General features: G+C 41.5%; 1 pseudogene; it reads right to left on the minus strand.

Annotated features, from left to right (window-relative positions):
- Positions 1-20,057, minus strand: part of LOC106582301 (low-density lipoprotein receptor-related protein 1B-like) — a 407,952-nt pseudogene that overhangs the window by 251,084 nt on the left and 136,811 nt on the right.

Raw genomic sequence — 20,057 nt, forward strand, 5'->3', positions numbered from 1 at the left:
TTGAAACATGCAGGTATTACAGTATTACAAGCTGTCAGGAGAGGTTGTAAATATCAGTGAAGACTTGCATGATCTGAATACACGTCCTGGTAATGCGCCTGGCCCTGCGGCCTTTTGAATGTTAACCTGTTCAAAGGTCTTACTCAAATCAGCTACTGAAAGTGTGATTACACAGACATCTGGAACAGCTGGTGCTCTCACACATGGTTCAGTGTTGCTTGCCTCGAAGCAAGCATAAAATGCATTCAGCTCGTCTGGTAGGCTTGTGTCACTGGGCAGCTCGCAGCTGGGTTTTCCCTTTGTTTTTCCGTAATAGTTTGCAAGCCCTGACACATCCGATGAGCATCAGAGCTGGTGTAGTAAGATTCGATCTTAGTCCTGTATTGACGCCTTCGCCTGTTTGATGGTTCATTGGAGGGCGTAGCGGGATTAGTGTCCCGCACCTTGAAAGCTGAAGCTCTAGCCTTTATCTCAGTGTGGATGTTGCCAGTAATACCTGGCTTCTGGTTGGGATATGTACACTGTATGTATGGTCACTGTAATGCACTTATTGATTAAGCCGGTGACTGATATAATAAACTTCTCAATACCATCAGAAACATATTCCAGTGTGCTAGCGAAACAGTCCTGTAGCTTAGCATCTGCTTCATCGGACCACTTCCGTATTGAGCACATAAGCGGTACTTCTTGTTTGAGTGTTTGCTTCTAAGCAGGAATTAGGAGAATAGAGTTATGGTCAGATTTGGCAAATGGAGGGCGAGGAAGAGCTTTGTATGGGTCCGTGTGTGGAGTAAAGTTGATCTAGAGTTTTTTCGCCTCTAGTTGCACAGGTGACATGCTGTTAGAAATGAGGTCAAATGGATTTCAGTTTTCCTGCATTAAAATCATCAGCCAAAAGTAGCGCCGCTTCTGGATGAGCATTTTCTTGTTTGCTTATGGCCCTATACAGTTCGTTGAGGGCCGTCTTTGTGCCAGCATAATTCTTTGGTGGTATTTGACAGCTCTGAAAAATATAGATGAAAACTCTCTAGGTAAATAGCATGGTCTATAGCTTCTAATGGGATATTCTAACTCAGGTTAACAGAACCTCGAGACTTACTTAATATTAGAGATTGCACACCAGCTGTTGTTAACAAAGAGACACACCACGCCCCTTGAGCTTACCCGACGTTGCCGTTCTGTCCTGCCAATGCATAGAAAAAACATCTAGAATATTATCAGTGTCCTTGTTCAGCCAAGTTTCAGAGGAACATTGGATATTACAGTTCTTCAGGTCCCGTTGATAAGATAGTCTCGAACGGAGCTCGTCCAGTTTGTTCTCCAGTGATTGTACATTCACCAATAGAACAGAGATAGTGGTGGTTCATTTACTCAACGCCGTAGTTTCATCAGGGTACCCGCACATCGGCCTCTATATAGCCGTCTCTTTCTCTTCCGAATCAGGGATTAGGGCCTGGTTCGGGTTAAGCATTATGTCCTGTGTCGCCGACTCATTGAAGTATAAATCTTCATTGAGTTTAGTGATCACTGTTGTAATGTCCAGGAGCTCTTTTTGGTCATAGGAAATGATGGCGGAATACAAAAAATTTAAAATCAGGAGCCAATAAAGCGAAGCGGCAACTATAAATTCCAGCTAAATTGTTTTTTTCATGCCATTCTTTTTTGTAGAGATGGACCTATAAAATATATGCGGTTTCCATGATGTACTACGTAGAGAGTTGGTGAGGCTAGAGTTTATATGTGTATTAAACACGTTTCTAGCTCTGCTATTTGATGTTGGTCAATGTCATCCTTTTAAATTTGCTTCTAGTTTCGCATTAATGTAATGGTCAAAGATTGTACACTACCGTCAGACAAAATATTTTCTTAGGCAAACCGAGTAGCTAGGAAGTTTTGGTTCTGGATTACGATTACTGACAGAGAAGTATCCATCCTACCTGTGTCTTTGCATGTGAACTTGGCCTTGGGGTCACAAATCCTCTTGGTGCCCTCACAGGCCACCTCATCACTACCGTCCTCACAGTCTTTGTCCCCATCACACCTCCAGCGCTCTGGGATACACGTACCGTCTTCCGTACAGTGGAACTCATCCCCACTGCACTCTATCACAGGAGGCAATGCTGCAAGGGAAAAATAAATAAATAATTATACAATGGGTGGGTCTAATCCTGGATGCTCATTAGTTAAAACCACATTCCAACCAGTGTCTACTCCACAAGTTACCACCGGCTAAAGCTATGACGTAGAAATGCTGTTCCATCTTACTGCGCAATACACTGTCTCATCAGCCCAGCCAGGCAATTTATAAACTTGATCTCCACTATAAAAGCATTTAGACATTATCTCTTGTTTCATTAAGACTTGCATTTGATTTTCAACAGCGGAGATTTGTATAAATCTTGCTGTCTGTCTCGCCGACATTTGCAACATTGTTTCAATATTGAAATTCAATCTCCATTTGTCGCATAGAAATAAACGTGTCGGGATGAGACAGACAGGCAGGCAGCTTTTCTCAGCCAGTCAAAATCATGAATCAGCTGGCATCATTTTTATGGATATATGGAAAGAAATGTCAGTAAAAAACTGGTCAAACGAAATGAAATGCAGCTAGATTGCTGTCTTTCCAGCTTCCGTTTGAAGTGACTGTGTTGTTGGCTAGCTCTCCTGAACAACATTGTCCTGACGAGAGAGCGCATTTTCTATGCCAGGTGAAATTGCGCATCATTAGCTCATTGCTATGGATGTATCTAAATAAATGGCACTAGAAAACAGCTTAAACAAACGCAAATGCAGCTCCTTTGCTGTTGTTCTGGCTGCACTGTTTGACGTAACTTTAAGTTAGCTGTGGTTGGCTAGCTAGCAAGCAAGGGATAAGAACGTTGCCAGCCAGTATTGCAATGGAACATTTAGAATGAACGACTGGGTTGCATCCATAGATATAGAACAAAAAGACTGAATGACTGAGTTGCATCTCTGGCAACCGAACCGATAGAACGAACAACCTGCCGGCTTGAGTAGCAACCCTAGATTTGTGTCGGGACTATATCTTGTGGAAAGATGAAATAGTCTGAATAAATTCATTAAAATAAATGTTTTTGAAAATATGTCAATCACTATTTGAATATGTTGGTAACCCATTGTATAAAAGTAATAATGCCCTCAAAACCGGTGTTTGGAGGATATATTGGCACAGTTTGCCATCCCTCGACGAACAACACCCTTGCCAATATATCCCCCAAACACCGGCTTCTCTGGCATTATCACTTAAATAGAATCCTTCTGTGAATGTGAAAATTGGTTCCCAGTGGGCAAACTTTTGACAATATTGGGTTATGTATATTCTATTCCATTCAAAGCTATGGCAAAATGATCTGTGTGATTGATCTTTCAAATGTTATTTTTAATCATGCTAGGTAGTCAGTCACAAGACCGACTGTATTCAACCTAACCATTTCCACATTGCCAGGAAAAAAATAACTTCTGAAATCAGAGATCAGAAGTATTTCCATAACAGTCAGGGCCTTCCGAGCCAGAGCTTTAACCCCAGGGGTGGACCACAACCCAGCAACACTACACTGTGTTAGAGTAGAAAGGAAAAGGCTGGAGCTGGGCCTGGACATCAGGACACGGTTTGATGAATAACTTCCTCATTCTAGTGACAAGGTAGTTAGCTGTGAGCATTTCAGCTGCCCGGGCTAGGCTCAGCTTTCTGAGGTAATTATACCAGAATAAAATATTAAAATCTTGATGTTGTACTGTTGTGAACAGTAGATGAGATTAGATCAGCAGAGCGAGAGCTGAGAGAGGAAAATGAAGACTTAAGGACATTAGACCAGGTCAATTAACAGTTAATTTAAAATTAAACAAATTATCTTTAAAAAATATATATATTTCTACTGATTTAAATGCCAAATGAATAATGAATAGTTACGCTCAATGCTGCATGTGCAGTAATGAGGAGGAGTAGTTAGCCCACCTTGAAAGCATCTACAGTGGCTTGCAAAAGTATTCACCCCCCTTGGCATTTTTCCTATTTTGTTGACTTCCAACCTGGAATTAAAATACATTTTTTGGGGGTTTGTATCATTTGATTTACACAACATGCCTACCACTTTGAAGATGCAAAATATTTTTTATTGTGAAACAAACAAGAATTAACACAAAAATAATGAAAACTTGACTGTGCATAACTATTCACCCCCCCAAAGTCAATACTTTGTAGAGCCAACTTTTGCAGCAATTACAGCCGCAAGTCTCTTGTGGTATGTCTCTATAAGCTTGGCACATCTAGCCACTGGGACTTTGGCCCATTCTTCAAGGCAAAACTGCCCCAGCTCCTTCAAGTTGGATGGGTTCCGCTAGTGTACAACAATCTTCTCAACTGGATTGAGGTCTGGGCCTTGACTAGGCCATTCCAAGACATTTACATGTTTCCCCTTAAACCACTTGAGTGTTGCTTCAGCAGGGTCATTGTTCTGCTGGAAGGTGAACCTCCATCCCAGTCTCAAATCTCTGGAAGACTGAAACAGGTTTCCCTCAAGAATTTCCCTGTATTTAGCACCATCCATCATTCCTTCAATTCTGACCAGTTTCCCAGTCCCTGCCAATGAAAAACATCCCCACAGCATAATGCTGCCACCACTATGCTTCACTGTGGGGATGGTATTCTCGGGGTGATGAGAGGTGTTGGTTTTGTGCCAGACATTTTCCTTGATGGACAAAAAGCTAAATTGTTGTCTCAACTGACCAGAGTACCTTCTTCCATATGTTTGGGGAGTCTCCCACATGCCTTTTGGCGAACACCAAACATGTTTGCTTAATTCTTTCTTTAAGCAATGGCTTAAAATGTCTTAAAATGGTGCTATGGACAGATACTCCAATCTCTGCTGTGGAGCTTTGCAGCTCCTTCAGGGTTATCTTTGGTCTTTTTGTTGCCTCTGATTAATGCCCTCCGTGCCTGGCCCGTGAGTTTCGGTGGGCGGCCCTCTTTTGGCAGGTTTGTTGTAGTGCCATATTCTTTCCATTTTTTATAATGGATTTAATGGTGCTCCATGGGATGTTCAAAGTTTCTGATATTTTTTATAACCCAACCATGATCTGTACTTCTCCACAACTTTGTCCCTGACCTTTTTGGAGAGCTCCTTGGTGGTGCCCCTTGCTTCCGTTTTTTATTTGTAGGATTTTTTTTAAACAAGTTATTTTTTTCATTTCACTTCACCAATTTGGATTATTTTGTGTACGTCCATTACATGACATCCAAATACAAATACATTTAAATTACAGGTTGTAATGCAACAAAATAGGAAAAACACCAAGGGGGTGAATACTTTTGCAAGGCACTGTACTCACGATGTTGGGATAGTTAACATGATACTTAGTGCAGAGTACATTCATTTGTCAAAATGAGGGATGGCACTATCACTTATGAAGTTGCATTTGCATTACGAATTCAAAAAGTGCTACAATAAAGGAATTACAAAAAACAGCACGGTTTCTCTCACCAGCTCCAGACCCTCCACAGGTGGTGTTCTCGTCACTGAAGTCCCCACAGTCGTTGTCCCCATCGCAGGCCCAGTGGTCTGGAATACATCTCCCACTGGAGCACTGGAACTGGGTGTTGGAGCAGTAGTGGACACAGCTCACCTCGTCACTACCATCTCCACAGTCATCATCTTGGGACACAGAGGAAAAATAGCAAGTTTGACTGACGAGTTTCACTCCTTCATGTCATAAGAATGTACATTAGATTGGGGAGGTCTCAGAAGTCACGTTTCAGGCAAGGTAATCGTACTCTGCACATCCCACTGGGCACAAACTGGTTGAATCAAAGTTGTTTCAATTTAATTTGTCAAAGTAATGTGACATGGAAAATACATTGGATTTGAAAAAAAGTCATCAATGTGTTTTGAGGGTGAAAGGATTATGTTATCATGGTAACCAATTTTCAACATAGACAAACACTGTATAACGTTATATCAACTATCAGAAAAAAACGACAGGTTGGGCAGAAACTCCTATTGAAGAGTTGATATATGTACAGTTATTCCTTTGGTCTCCATTCCAGGGTTTTAACCAAGTTCAGCCCTGCTTAGCTTTGACATTTGTCACTGACTAAAACCATGTGCAATTGTGAGAATGATTATTAAGAAAGCTCCACTTAATAACAAAATAGATTTACTGTTGCTATCAAAGTCATTCCAAAGGGAGGTCTACCAGAGCAAATTAAATGTAACCATATTTTCTGAGTCATAAATCATCAAGTATGCTATTTAGGCCTACAATACAGTATATAGCATTTGTGAAGTCATCAACAGCTATTGTTTCAATTCAGCCCAGGGTTCAAATGAATTTGAAATGTTGGATTCATGTCTCCATCCCAACCAAAAGTTAAAGTTAAAGAATAGGAGTAAATCAAATCAAACTGCATTTAAAGTTTGATTTGATTTAGTCCTATTCTTTAACTTACATTTTTGGTTGAGATGGAGACATGAATCCAACATCAATTATTAATTCGTAGACAAACTCAAATCAAATTTTATTGGTCACATACATGTGTTTAGCAGATGTTATTGTGGGTGTAGCGAAATGCTTGTGCTTCTAGTTCCGACTGTGTAGCAATATCTAACAAGTAATATCTAATAATTTCACAACAAATACCTAATATACACAAATCTAAAGGAATGGAATTAAGAATATATATGGATGAACAATGTCAGAGTGGCATAGACTAAGATACAGTAGATAGTATAGAATACAGTAAATACATATGAGATGAGTAATGGAAGTTATGTAAACGTTATTCAAGTGACTAGTGCTCCATTTATTAAAGTGGTCAATGATTTCAAGTCTGTGATGGCAATTTAACAGTCTAATAGCCTTGAGATAGAAGCTGTTTTTCAGTCTCTCGGTCCCAGCTTTGATGCACCTGTACTGACCTCGTCTTCTGGATGCTAGCGGGGTGAACAGGCAGTGGCTCGGGTGGTTGTTGTCTTTTTGGCCTTCCTGTGACATCAGGTGCTGTTAGTGTCCTGGAGAAAAGATAGTTTGCCCCCGGTGATGCGTTGTGCAGACCGCACCACCCTCTGGAGAGCCCTGCAGTTGTGGGCGGTGCAGTTGCCATACCAGGCTGTGATACAGTCCGACAGGATGCTCTCAATTGTGCATCTGTAAAAGTTTGTGAGGTTTTTAGGTGACAAGCCACATTTCTTTAGCCTCCTGAGGTTGAAGTTCTGTTGCGCCTTCTTCACCACACTGTCTGTGTGGGTGGACCATATCAGCTTGTCAATGATATGTACGCCGAGGAATTTAAACATTCCACCTTCTCCACTGCTGTCCTATCGATGTGGATAGGGGGGTGCTCCCTCTGCTGTTTCCTACAAGTCCACGATCATCTTCTTTGTTTTGTTGACATTAAGTGAGAGGTTATTTTCCTGACACCACACTCCCAAAGCCATCACCTCCTTCCTGTAGGCTCTCTCGTTGTCGTTGTTGGTAATCAAGCCTACTACTGTTGTGTCATCTGCATACTTGATGAATGAGTTGGAGGTGTGCATGGCCACGCAGTTATGGGTGAACAGGGAGTACAGGAGCGGGCTGAGCATGCACACTTGTGGGGCCCCAGTGTTGAAGATCAGCGAAGTGGAGATGTTGTTTCCTACCTACACTACCTGGGGGGGCGGCCCGGCAGGAAGTCCAAGACCCAATTGCACAGGGCGGGGTTCAAACCCAGGGACTCGAGCTTAATCATGAGCTTGGAGGCTACTATGGTGTTGAATGCTGAGCTATAGCCAATAAACAGCATTCTTTCATAGGTATTCCTCTTGTCCAGATGGGATAGGGCAGTGTGCAGTGTGATGGCGATTGCATCGTCTGTGGACCTTTTGGGGCGGTAAGCAAATTGAAGTTGGTCTAGGGTGACAGGTAAGGTGGAGGTGATATGATCCTTGACTGGTCTCTCAAAGCACTTCATGATGACAGAAATGAGTGCTACAGGGCGACAGTCATTTAATTCAGTTACCTTTGCATTCTTGGGTACAGGAAAGTAGCATGGCCATCTTAAAGCATGTGGGGACACCAGACTGGGATATGGAGAGATTGAATATGTCCGTAAACACACCAACCAGCTGGTCTGCACATGCTATGAGGTTGCGGCTAGGCATGCCGTCTGGGCCGGCAGCCTTGCGAGGGTTAACACGTTTAAATGTCTTACGTCGGCCAAGGAGAAGGAGAGCCCATAGTCCTTGGTAGCTGGCCACGTTGGTGGCACTGTGTTATCCTCAAAGCGGGCAAAGAACGTATTTAGCTTGTCCGGAAGCAAGACGTCAGTGTCCGCGAAGAGGCTGGTTTTCCTTTTGTAGTCCGTGATTGTCTGTGGACCCTGCCACATATGTCACGTGTCTGAGCCGTTGAATTGCGACTCCACTTTGTCTGTATACTGATGTTTTTCCTGTTTCATTTCCTTGCGGAGGGAATCCCGGGGGAGCCATGTTTCCAAGAAAAAGAGTATGTTACCATCCCTGATGTCTGTCTGGAAAGAAACCCTTGCCCTGATCTCATCAACTTTGTTATCCAGGGACTGAACATTAGTGAGTAATATACTCGGAAGCGGTGGGTGGTGAGCGTGCCTCCTCTGATATCCTTTTGTTCTTCCCGGCTGTTTGTAATAACACATAACATTTTCTGGGATAACAATGTAACACATAAGAAAACGAAATAATGCAAAGTTTTCTAAGAACTAGAAGAGAGGCAGCCCTCTCTGTCGGCGCCATTGTGTTCCTCCACCAATAGTGGAGGAATTCAACTTGTTATTGAATAGTGTTTGGTTGTCAACACAACCAAATATCAACATTTGAAGGGGATCTTGTATTTTCTGCTTGGATAGTTCCATCTGTGCCACTGACTTAGTCTGGCTTTAATTCCAGTTTGTCTACAAGTTAATAATTGATAATGTTGGATTCACATCTCCATCTAAACCAAAAATCTAAGTTAACATTAGCATACTACATCTAGCTACATGTTGAACTTCCATCCTCTCAGGCCAGGGGCATATTGTATGAATTTATGGTTGGATCAGAACCACTGTTATAATCATTGGCCAGTACGGAGATGTAAGTCAAACCACAAGTCCAAATCCCTATTTCCATCCATGGATAATTTAGGAAAGGGACCATTTTAGCTAGCTAGCTAGCCACCGGAGGACAACAACACAACAACACAACAATTCAACTTTTGTTCTGTCAATAATGACATTTGGCTTGTGATGTGATTACCATGAAGCCAAATCCAACCTGGCTTCCCCTGGATACTTTTTTTTGGTGTGACAGGACCATTCACAGTTGAGCTCACTCAGTTTAGCTCAACGCTGATATGCTATTATTTTATATATTTTTTATCATGGGAGGCCAAATGCGCGCGGGCTTCCCTTACATTCAATGCTACAGGTGGCAGCAATGTCATACTCTTTCTGACCAGACAGCTTCAGATAGCCTAGATAAGCTACACATACTGAGACAGTGAGGCGCTGTTTCGTTCGCTTGGTTGTGTTGACAAGTTAACAAGTTATATGTTGGATTCACGTCTCCAACTAAACCAAAAATAAAAGTTAAAGAATAGGATTAAGCCAGTGGCTCAGATGAAACTATCCAAGCATTAGATACAGTGCATTCAGAAAGTATTCATACCCCTTGACTTATTCCACATTTTGTTGTGTTACAGCCTGAATTCAAAATTGATAAAAAAATTGATAAATTCTATCTACACACAATACCCCACAATTAAAAAGTGAAAACATGTTTTTAGAAATGTTTGCAAATGTATTGAAAATTAAATACAGAAATATCTAATTTACATAAGTATTCACATCCCTGAGTAAATACATGTTAGAATCACCTTTGGCAGCAATTACACCTGGATTGTATAATATTTGCACATGATTATTTGTAAAATTATTCAAGCTCTGTCAAGTTTTTGTTGATCATTGCGAGACAGACATTTTCAAGTCTTGCCATAGATGTTCAAGACGATTTAAGTCAAAACTATAACTTGGTAAGCAACCAGTGTATATTTGGCCTTGTATTTTAGGTTGTTAAATTGAAGTCGTTTAGCAGACACTCTTATCCAGAGTGATTTACAGTAGTTAGTGCATACATTTTCATATTTGTCCATACTGGTCCCTCGTGGGAATCGAACCCACAGCCCTGGTATTGCAATTGTTGTGCTCTACCAACTGAGCCGCAGTTGATTATTGTTTAGCTAAAAGGTGCATTTGTTTCCCAGTGTCTGTTGGAAAGTAGACTGAAGAAGGTTTTCCTCTAGGATTTGGCTGTTCTTAGCTCTATTTATGCTACAAAACTCCCTAGTCCTTCCTGATGACAAGCTACCCATAACATGATGCAGCCACCACCATGCTTGAAAATATGAAGAGTGGTACTCAGTGAAGTGTGGTGTTGGATTTTCCCCAAACCTAACGCTTTGTATTCAGGATATAAAGTACATTTCTTTACCAGACTTTTATTTGTAGTTTTACTTTGGTGCCTTATTGCAAACAGGATGGATGTTTAGGAGTATTTGTATTCTGTACAGGTCTTCTTCTTTTCACTCTGTCATTTTGGTTAGTAGAAGTAACTACAATAGTGTTGGTAGGAGTAACAACAATACTGTTGGTTCATCCTCAGTGTTCTCCTATCACAGCCATTAAACACTGTAACTGTTTTAAAGTCACCGTTGGCCTCATGGTGAAATCCCTGGCAACTGAGTGAGGAAGGATGCCTGTATCTTTGTAGTAAAAAAAAAACATGTAAAAAATGTGACTGTGTGTATTGATACACCATCCAAAGTGTAATTAATAACGTCACCATGCTCAATTAGACATTTAATGTCAGCTTGTATTATTTTTACCTATCTACCAATGCGTGCCATTTTTTTGTGAGGCATTGGAAAACCTCCCTGGTTTTTGTGGTTGAATCTGTGTTTGAAATTCATTGCTCGACTGAGGGACCTTATAGATAATTGTATGTGGGGTACAGAAATGATGTAGTCATTCAAAAATCATGTTACATAATTAGTCCATGCAATTTATGTGAATTTTTACTCCTGAAATTATTTAGACTTGCCATAACAAAGGCGTTGAATACTGATTGACTCAAGACTTTTCAGGTTTTCATTTTTTATTAATTAGTAAAAATGTCTAAAATCATAATTCCATTTTGACATTATGGGGTATTGTGTGTAGGCCAGTGACACAACATTTACATTCAGGCTGTAACACAACAAAATGTGGAAAAAGTCAAGGCGTGTGAGTACTTTCTGAAGGCAACCAAACACAATTCAAAAGGACTTTTGTAATACAGTTAAAAGCCTAAAGTTAGGGCTCTCTTACTGTAACTATAAATGTCTTCTTATGTAATCATAGGAAACGTGCATGTTTAAGATAGCACGCAAAGATTGCAGGTCTGTAGAAATCTTCACAATTGCTGATTCTGCACAATAATCTGTGCAGAATCTCAAACATCATTGATCACTTGCACTACATACTTCTACTGTAATCTCAACTGCAATCCAGGACAGTTGGTTGTTCTATTAGATAAAGCACAGACAACACATTAAGTTGTTGTATAAATACCAAATATCTGATAATGTATTCCCATTTTAACTTTTTGTGCTTTCAAATGGTTGAAAGCACGTGCAGTGATAACACATTTAGATGACAACTAAACAAAAAATGGTTGAGTAAAGGATATAATCTCATTGATCAATGTCTCAACCAAATATTACCCAAATATCCAAGTTGAAATGACGTGGTGTGCATAGTGGGAAGAGTGTGGTTCTCCGAACCACTTTCGTTACAGAAGGAGATAGTGGTTGATTTCAAGGTTGTGGGTTATACAAGGTGCATGTGAAATGTACAGTAGCTCAGTGTTTTTCTACTCCGTTCCTCAAGTATTCTGACCTCAAAGTTGTTTATTTTTGTTGAAGCCCTGATGGTTGTTGAGGAAACACTGCTGTAGGTTTTCAGTAGGAACGTACCTGAGTCACAATGCCACTTGACACTGATGCATCTCCCATTGGAACAGCTGAACTGGGTGAGTGGTTCACAGGTCGGCAATGCTATAGACATAAAAGCAAAGAGACAGTCAACTACATTTATTTAAAGCCCAAACCCATAGGGCTACATTTATTCTGAAAATACTTTGTCTAAAACTCCTTACAAACACTCCATTCCAACTCATATTGCAACAGTATATATTGTTTTGTGTGTGGTCAACAGCACACCCTTAAAACAAGCCCTGTATTAACCCACAGTGTCCCGACTACTAATCTTTTTCACTATATGTGTGTTGCAGGTTGAAATAAATTCCTAAGTAAGTTAATAAGAGCTATCTCAACACCACACTGAATGTTATGCCAAACATATGGAAATGAATGGAAATATGGCTAATGAATATTCTAATACTTGAGGTGTTTTTTTATTTCACCTTTATTTATGCAGGTAGGCCAGTTGAGAACAAGTTCTCATTTACAACTGCGAACTGGCCAAGATAAAGCAAAGCAGTGCGACACAAACAACATAGAGTTACACATGGGATAAACAAACGTACAGTCAATAACACAATAGAAAGTCTATATACAGTGGGTGCAAATGTAGTAAGATTAGGGAGGTAAGGCAATAAATAGGCCAAAGTGGCAAAATAATTACAATTTAGCAATTAATCACTGGAGTGATAGATGTGCAGAAGATAAATGTGCAAGTAGAGATACTGGGGTGCAAAGGAGCAAAAAAATAAAAAACAATATGGGGATGAGGTAGTTGGGTGGGCTATTTACAGATGGGCTATGTACATGTGCAATGATCGGTAAGCTGCTCTGACAGCTGGTGCTTAAAGTTAGTGAGGGAGATATAAGACTCCAGCTTCAGTGATTTTTGCAAACATTCCAGTCATTGGCAGCAGAGAACTGTAAGGAAAGGTGGCCAAGGGAGTAGTTGGCTTTGGGGATGACCAGTGAAATATACCTGCTGGAGCGCATGCTACTGGTGGGTGCTGCTATGGTGACCAGTGAGCTGAGATAAGGCAGGGCTTTGCCTAGCAAAGACTTATAAATGCCCTGGAGCCAGTGGGTTTGGCGACGAACATGAAGCGAGGGCCAGCCAACGAGAGCATACAGGTCGTAGTGGTGGTAGTATATGGGGCTTTGGTGACAAAATTGATGGCACTGTGATAGACTACATCCAATTGGCTGAGTAGAGTGTTGGAGGCTATTTTGTAAATGACATTGCTGAAGTCAAGGATCGGTAGGATAGTCAGTTTTACGAGGGTATGTTTGGCAGCATGAGCGATGGATGCTTTGTTGCAAAATAGGAAGCCGATTCTATATTTCATTTTAGATTGGAGATGCTTAATGTGAGTCTGGAAGGAGCGTTTACAGTCTAACCAGACACCTAGGTATTTGTAGTTGTCCACATATTCTAAGTCAGAACCATCCAGAGTAGTGGTGCTAGACGGCTGGGCGGGGGCGGGTGCGGGTGCGGGCAGCGATCGGTGGAAGAGCATGCATTTAGTTTTACTTGCATTTAAGAGCAGTTGGAGGCCACGGAAGGAGTGTTGTATGGCATTGAAGCTCATCTGGAGGTTTGTTAACACAGTGTCCAAAGAAGGGCCATAATTATACAGAATGGTGTCGTCTGCTTAGAGGTGGATTAGACAATCACCAACAGCAAGAGCGACATCATTGATGTATACAGAGAAAAGAGTCGGCAAGAGAATTAAACCCTGTGGCACTCCCATAGAGACTGCCAGAGGTCCGGACAACAGGCCCTTCGATTTGACACACTGAACTCTATCAGTGAAGTAGTTGGTGAACCAGGCAAGGCAGCCATTTGTGAAACCAAGGCCGATAAAAATGCGGTGATTGACAGAGTCGAAAGCCTAAGCCAGGTCGATGAAGACGGCTGCACAGTATTGTCTTTTATCTATGGCGGTTATGATATCGTTTAGGACCTTGAGCGTGGATGCGGTGCATCCATGACCAGCTCGGAAACCAGATTGCATAGCGGAGAAGGTACGGTGGGATTCGAAATGGTCGGTGATCTGTTTGTTAACTTGGCTTTCAAAGACTTTAGAAAGGCAGGGTAGGATAGATATAGGTCTGTAACAGTTTGGGTCTAGAGTGTCTCCCCCTTTGAAGAGGGGGATGACTGCGGCAGCTTTCCAATCTTTAGGGATCTCAGACGATACGAAAGAGAGGATGAACAGGCTAGTAATAAGGGTTGCAACAATTTCGGCGGATCATTTTAGAAAGAGAGGGTCCAGATTGTCTAGCCCAGCTGATTTGTAGTGGTCCAGATTTTGCAGCTCTTTCAGAACATCAGCTCTCTGGATTTGGGTGAAGGAGAAATGGGGGAGGCTTGGGCAAGTTGCTGTGGGGGGTGCAGAGCTGTTGACCGGGGTAGGGTTAGCCTAGTGGAAAGCATGGCCAGCCATAAAAAAATGCTCATTGAAATTCTCGATTATCGTAGATTTATCGGTGGTGACAGTGTTTCCTAGCCTGGGAGGAGGTGCTCTTGTTCTCCATGGACATACAGTGTGTTGCATGCAAGTGTAGCTGTTGTAAATGGCACCCTTAATTTGCATGCACCTTTTGGAACGGTTAAAATGTGTTCTGTATTTCTTAGAAAAAAACTATGATGCTTGTTTTCAGGTAGATAAGCTAATCTAAGATTCTAAGAAGTGCTTCAAATCACATTCAAACTAATCAAAACTCATAATTAAGTCTCATCAATGACAGCTGCAAAAATACAGATTCAGGCATTAAGACAAAAACATGACATAAAAAATGTAATTGGAGACAGAAACAAACATGATACATGTCCAGATGTTTTGCCTTTGGTTAATCCAAAATAATGTAGAGAAAGAAACGCTGCTTTAATTGATGACAGAGTGCAGCAGTGGCAGCACAACAAGAAACAGTTTTCCCATTGGGAGTTAAGCAAGGTTGGTTTTTCCACCAAGTGGTGAGCTTGGTGGAAAAAACAACCACCTAAACACACCAGCTTTTGCTGCTTTGACAGACAGTGACTCTGCTAGCTGCCTGTTTAAAACCAACTAACACCTCGGTAATTAACCAACATCTGCTCCTTACTTCTTCCAGTGTGCTCAAAGAGACACCAGCTCTCACTTTCTCTAACTGTTGTTGATGGTGCTGGTGGCTAAATATTCCACCCACTATTAGTGTCAATGTGAATCTGGGCATATGGATGTGGATGACCGCTAAATACATGTGATCTGCATTTGTATTCGCATCACATATAACACACTTTCTGAGATATTTCCATTGGAGGCCAGGAGCTTTATTGACTGGTTTGAATTCAGAGACTACATTTTATTGGATTATTTGGAATCCCTACTGCTACAAACACCTAGGGCATTAGCTAGGACATAGTGAATGTTTATCACACTCATCTTCTACATTTTCGTTCTAAGGATTTTAGTTATCTTCGACACCGACCGTCTGGTTGAGGTTTAACACTCATTAAAAATAAATATCAACATGCATAAATAATGTCTGGTTAGTTTCTCAGTCTAGTCGACGGAGGGGAGATTCTGGGTTCAACATACAGGTTGACAACTACCATACTTCTGGCAAACAAAATTCTAATTAGCATCCATCTCAAATGGCAGTGGCACCACGATGTGTGGAGCTTCGGGTGTTTAAAACACATCGTCGCTGCAGTGGAGCAAATTGAACTGCCAGAGACGCGGTGAGAACTCCTACAGAGCAGTAATGCCTGAGGAACCTCAAACAACAGTATGGGAGAGAATATGTTTTGGAGCGCAGCTTGATTATGATTGAATGAAGCCGAGCATAAACTTTAATTACAGCTTACACTCTGGTTGAAGGTGACTGTGTATTGAAGCAGCTTAGTAGGCACACAAAGGAGAGTCGGAGTCGATATAACACTATGCAGCGCCTGGCACTGATCATCAGAGACTGATATGTGCCATCCTTACCACATACAGTGAAGGGATGGGACGTTGAACGTTACAGCAAAATGTAGATTTTCACCTAAATAGACATATCCAAGAGTAATTCATTTTCATGAGATGGCCATAAATAAAAACTATAATGCTGCATAGTTCTAGAAAGTTCTGGAACTCACTTTTCTGGTACAAATAGTTACACATTGACTCACATTTGAGGATAGAAGCTCAAATGCATAGTACAAATATTATGAAAACATGAAAATATAAAAAAATCATACATTCTTTTTTCCCTACTCAACAAAAGTGGGGGAATAGGGCTTGAAATGACTGAAATGCTTTCAAAATATAGTAACAGTAAAATTATAAACGACTTACTATGAGATTTAATCTTTCTTATAACTATAAAATGAAAAAGATCATACGCTGCATTGCCAAAAGTAGGTAGACACACCTTTAAATAAGTGGATTCTGCTATTTCAGCCACACCCGTTGCTGACAGGTGTATAAAATTGAGCAGACAGCCATGCAACCTCCATAGAAAAACATTGGCATTAGAATGGCCTTACTGAAGAACTCAGTGACTTTCAACGCGTCACCGTCACAGGATGCCACCTTTCCAACAAGTCAGTTTGTCAAATGTCTGCCCTGCTAGAGCTGCCCCGGTGAAATGTAAGTGCTGTTATTGTGAAGTGGAAATGTCTAGGAGCAACAAGGGCTCAGCCACAAAGTGGTAGGCCACACAAGCTCACAGAACGGGACCGGCGAATGCTGAAGCGCGTAGAGCATACAAATCATCTGTCCTCGATTGCAACACTCACTACCGAGTTCCAAACTGCATCTGGAAGCAACGTCAGCACAATAACTATTTGTCGGGAGCTTCATGAAATGGGTTTCCATGGCAGAACAGGCACACACAAGCCTAAGATCCCCATGTGCAATGCCAAGTTTCGGCTGGAGTGGTGTAAAGCTTACCGCCATGGGACTCTGGAGCAGTGAAAATACGTTCTCTGGAGTGATGAATCACGCTTCACCATCTGGCAGTCCAACGGTCAAATCTGGGTTTGACGGATTCCAAGAGAACGCTACCTACCCGAATGGATAGTGTCAACTGTAAAGTTGAGGAATAATGGTCTGGGGCTGTTGTTCGGGGTTCGGGCTAGGTCCCTTAGTTCCAGTGAAGTGAAATCTTAATGCTACAGCATACAATGACATTCTAGACAATTCTATGCTTTCAACATTGTGGCAACAGTTTGGGAAAGCCCTTTCCTGTTTCAGCATGACAATGCCCCCGTGCACAAAGCGAGGTCCATACAAAAATGGTTTGTTGAGATCACTGTGGAAGAACGTGACTGACCTGCACAGAGTCCTGACCTCAACCCCATCAAACGCCTTTGGGATTAATTGGAACAGGCCTTATGGCCCAACATCAATGCCCGACCTCACTAATGCTCTTTTGGCTGAATGGAAGCAAGTCCCCGCAGAAATGTTCTAACATCTAGTGGAAAGCCTTCCCAGAAGAGCGGAGGATGTTATAGCAGCAAAGAGGGGACCAACTCCATATTAAGGCCTATGATTTTGGAATGAGTTAGACGAGCAGTGTCCACATACTTTTGTCCATGTAGTGTATTTAGTGACTACAAATTTGGCCCCATTTCATATAACTGACGACAGAGCATTTTCTGCCATACCAAGCCTCATCTGAGTCGACGCAGAGACACCACTCGAATGTCTGCAGACACGTTAGAACTTCAGCATTACAAACAATGTGATTTCATCTCTCTGGGACCAACATAAAGTGGTTGTGTTTCAATTATACAAAATGATTTAGTATTTTTTCATGTTGAGAGCTATATATCTGGCTGCGAATATCAGAGCAACATGGGACCACGATTGCTGAAATCGCTAGACTGTCCCCTTTAATATGCCATCTCCCAGGCTGGGCTCTGTCGATCAGAGGGAGAGAAAATCGATTCATTGTCTGGATAGGCCAGAAAATGTTACACGTCACTCCCCATGCAAATGTTGGGTGTGAAGCGATGTTCACAGAGCGCTTTGTACACCAAAATGTCAGTCGTAGCCGGTCCAGAACCTCTCAAAGTCCGCTAAATAGGGGACTTAACATCCAAGAGGTTTAAAAACCTTTCAAATGATTTTTTTCCCACTTCTTTTATGCTTTTTGAGTAATTCTATTTCCACATCACATCAAATAAATACAGAATTTATGGCCAGGAAAGTTCCCTCTGAACGAGTTAAAATAGTATAGTTGCGAGATTTGACTATAGTACCATACAGAAATAAAGTCTACCATATGAAAACTAAATAAACTGTTCGGTCATTCAAATTACATGCACTAAAACTTACTTTGATATCAGTTTTGATAGATCCTGTAATTCTGCAATAATAATAAAAGGTTAATAAAATAATACTACAAGTCTTATTTGGCAGCAACTTTCTAATTGTAAGTTAGAACACTGAGCTAGTGAATTCTGAGCTCCTGGCCCAGAGGACTAAGTAATGTAAGTGCTAAAACTCACTTCTTACATGAATGAAGCAAGCGAAAGAAAATAGAGAGACAAGAAAGTATTCAAGGTCCTAATAAATTAAGAAATGGGACATTCTTGTCAGAAAATTTGTTTTAGGGGAAACAGAATGAAAACAGTGTGTCAGATGCCAAGGACGTTAAAATATCTCTATTCTTATTTCACAGCACTACTGGTCAACCAATAACAAGCACACTGGTACACTCATGCACCCCTTCACAACCAATACTATGCCAACTCAAAGGTAACCCGATAGTCTGCTCAGTAATGGTATTCAACAACCTGTGTTTGAGAAATTGGATATTTGTTTGTTCAAGTGGATATTGCATTTTAGTTCCCAAAAACTAGGATCTAAGACCAAGCATTATATCTCCATTAAGAGAGAGGAAAGCACTAAGGCTATACTTTGAGAGAAATATAAGAAACCGGCTGCTGTGCACTAGACAAGAACACACACTAAGAGTTCAAATAGTCAAGCTAGCATTCAGTTGTCTCACCAGGAGGTTATATTTTTGCAATGCTTTTAAGGCTTCTCTGGTGTAGTTAGGTCACTATAGGCTGAGCAGTCTTTTCCACTGAACCATTTCCTTTGAGCTACAGCTCACAGCAGTATATCCTTTTGGTTTCCTCTCAAGGTTGGGGATGTGGTCAATAGAATCGTCAGAACTGTCAGTGTCATCATAACAGTGGTCACATCTTCTTTGAAAGCCTCTCTTGCCGTTTATAAACCCTGCACTTTCCTTTACACTGTGGCTTCCCAGAGAGAGTGTGTGGTCTATTGTGTTAACAGGTCTACAAGGTCCTTTTAGTATGAATACTCTTTTAGGGCCAAAACCTAACTTGAGATGCTCAAGCTTAACCCACTTAACAATCATATAAATCATGCATCGATGTCAATGGGGGTAGATGTGTAAAAAAAAAAAAAAAAAAAATTCTTGACTGGTTTCAGGACCAGAGAATGCAGATTCAGAGTCTGACTCACCACAGGATGATGTCTCGTCGGACATGTCCCCACAGTCGTTGTCCCGGTCGCAGCGCCAGGCCAGGGGGACACAGCGTCCGTTCCGACATGAGAACTGGTTGGGCTGACAGGCCTGGGCTGAGAGAGGGAGAGAGAGACATGGAAGACAGAAGAGCATTTGTAATTCAATCACATGGGTATCAAGTCAAAGCCAGACGTGTTCAGCACCCTAATGATCATTCAATCATATGGCATGTCAATGTCAGGCCTGTGGAGCTTAAATTGATCTCTCCATCACAGATATATCACATATATCAAGTCTGGAGGAAACAAGTGGCGCCCTTACGCAAACCTTTCAGTCACATGTACTCTATGTCCATGACAGAGACAGGCATGCAAGGACAGCAGCACCAGCATAGCACACGAGGTGGTTGGTGCTGTGTAACATGCATGTCTATCTGATTACAAGGCAACATTAGTCACCCCCACTGATATCCATTGATTGATCCTGGAAGGCTAAGAGCTGTTATTGTGAGGAGGGAAAAAACACTTCTGCAGGGTCAGACATAAGTGATTCTG

The sequence above is a fragment of the Salmo salar genome, chromosome ssa21 (genome assembly GCF_905237065.1).
Source record: "Salmo salar chromosome ssa21, Ssal_v3.1, whole genome shotgun sequence".
Lineage (NCBI taxonomy): Eukaryota > Metazoa > Chordata > Actinopteri > Salmoniformes > Salmonidae > Salmo > Salmo salar.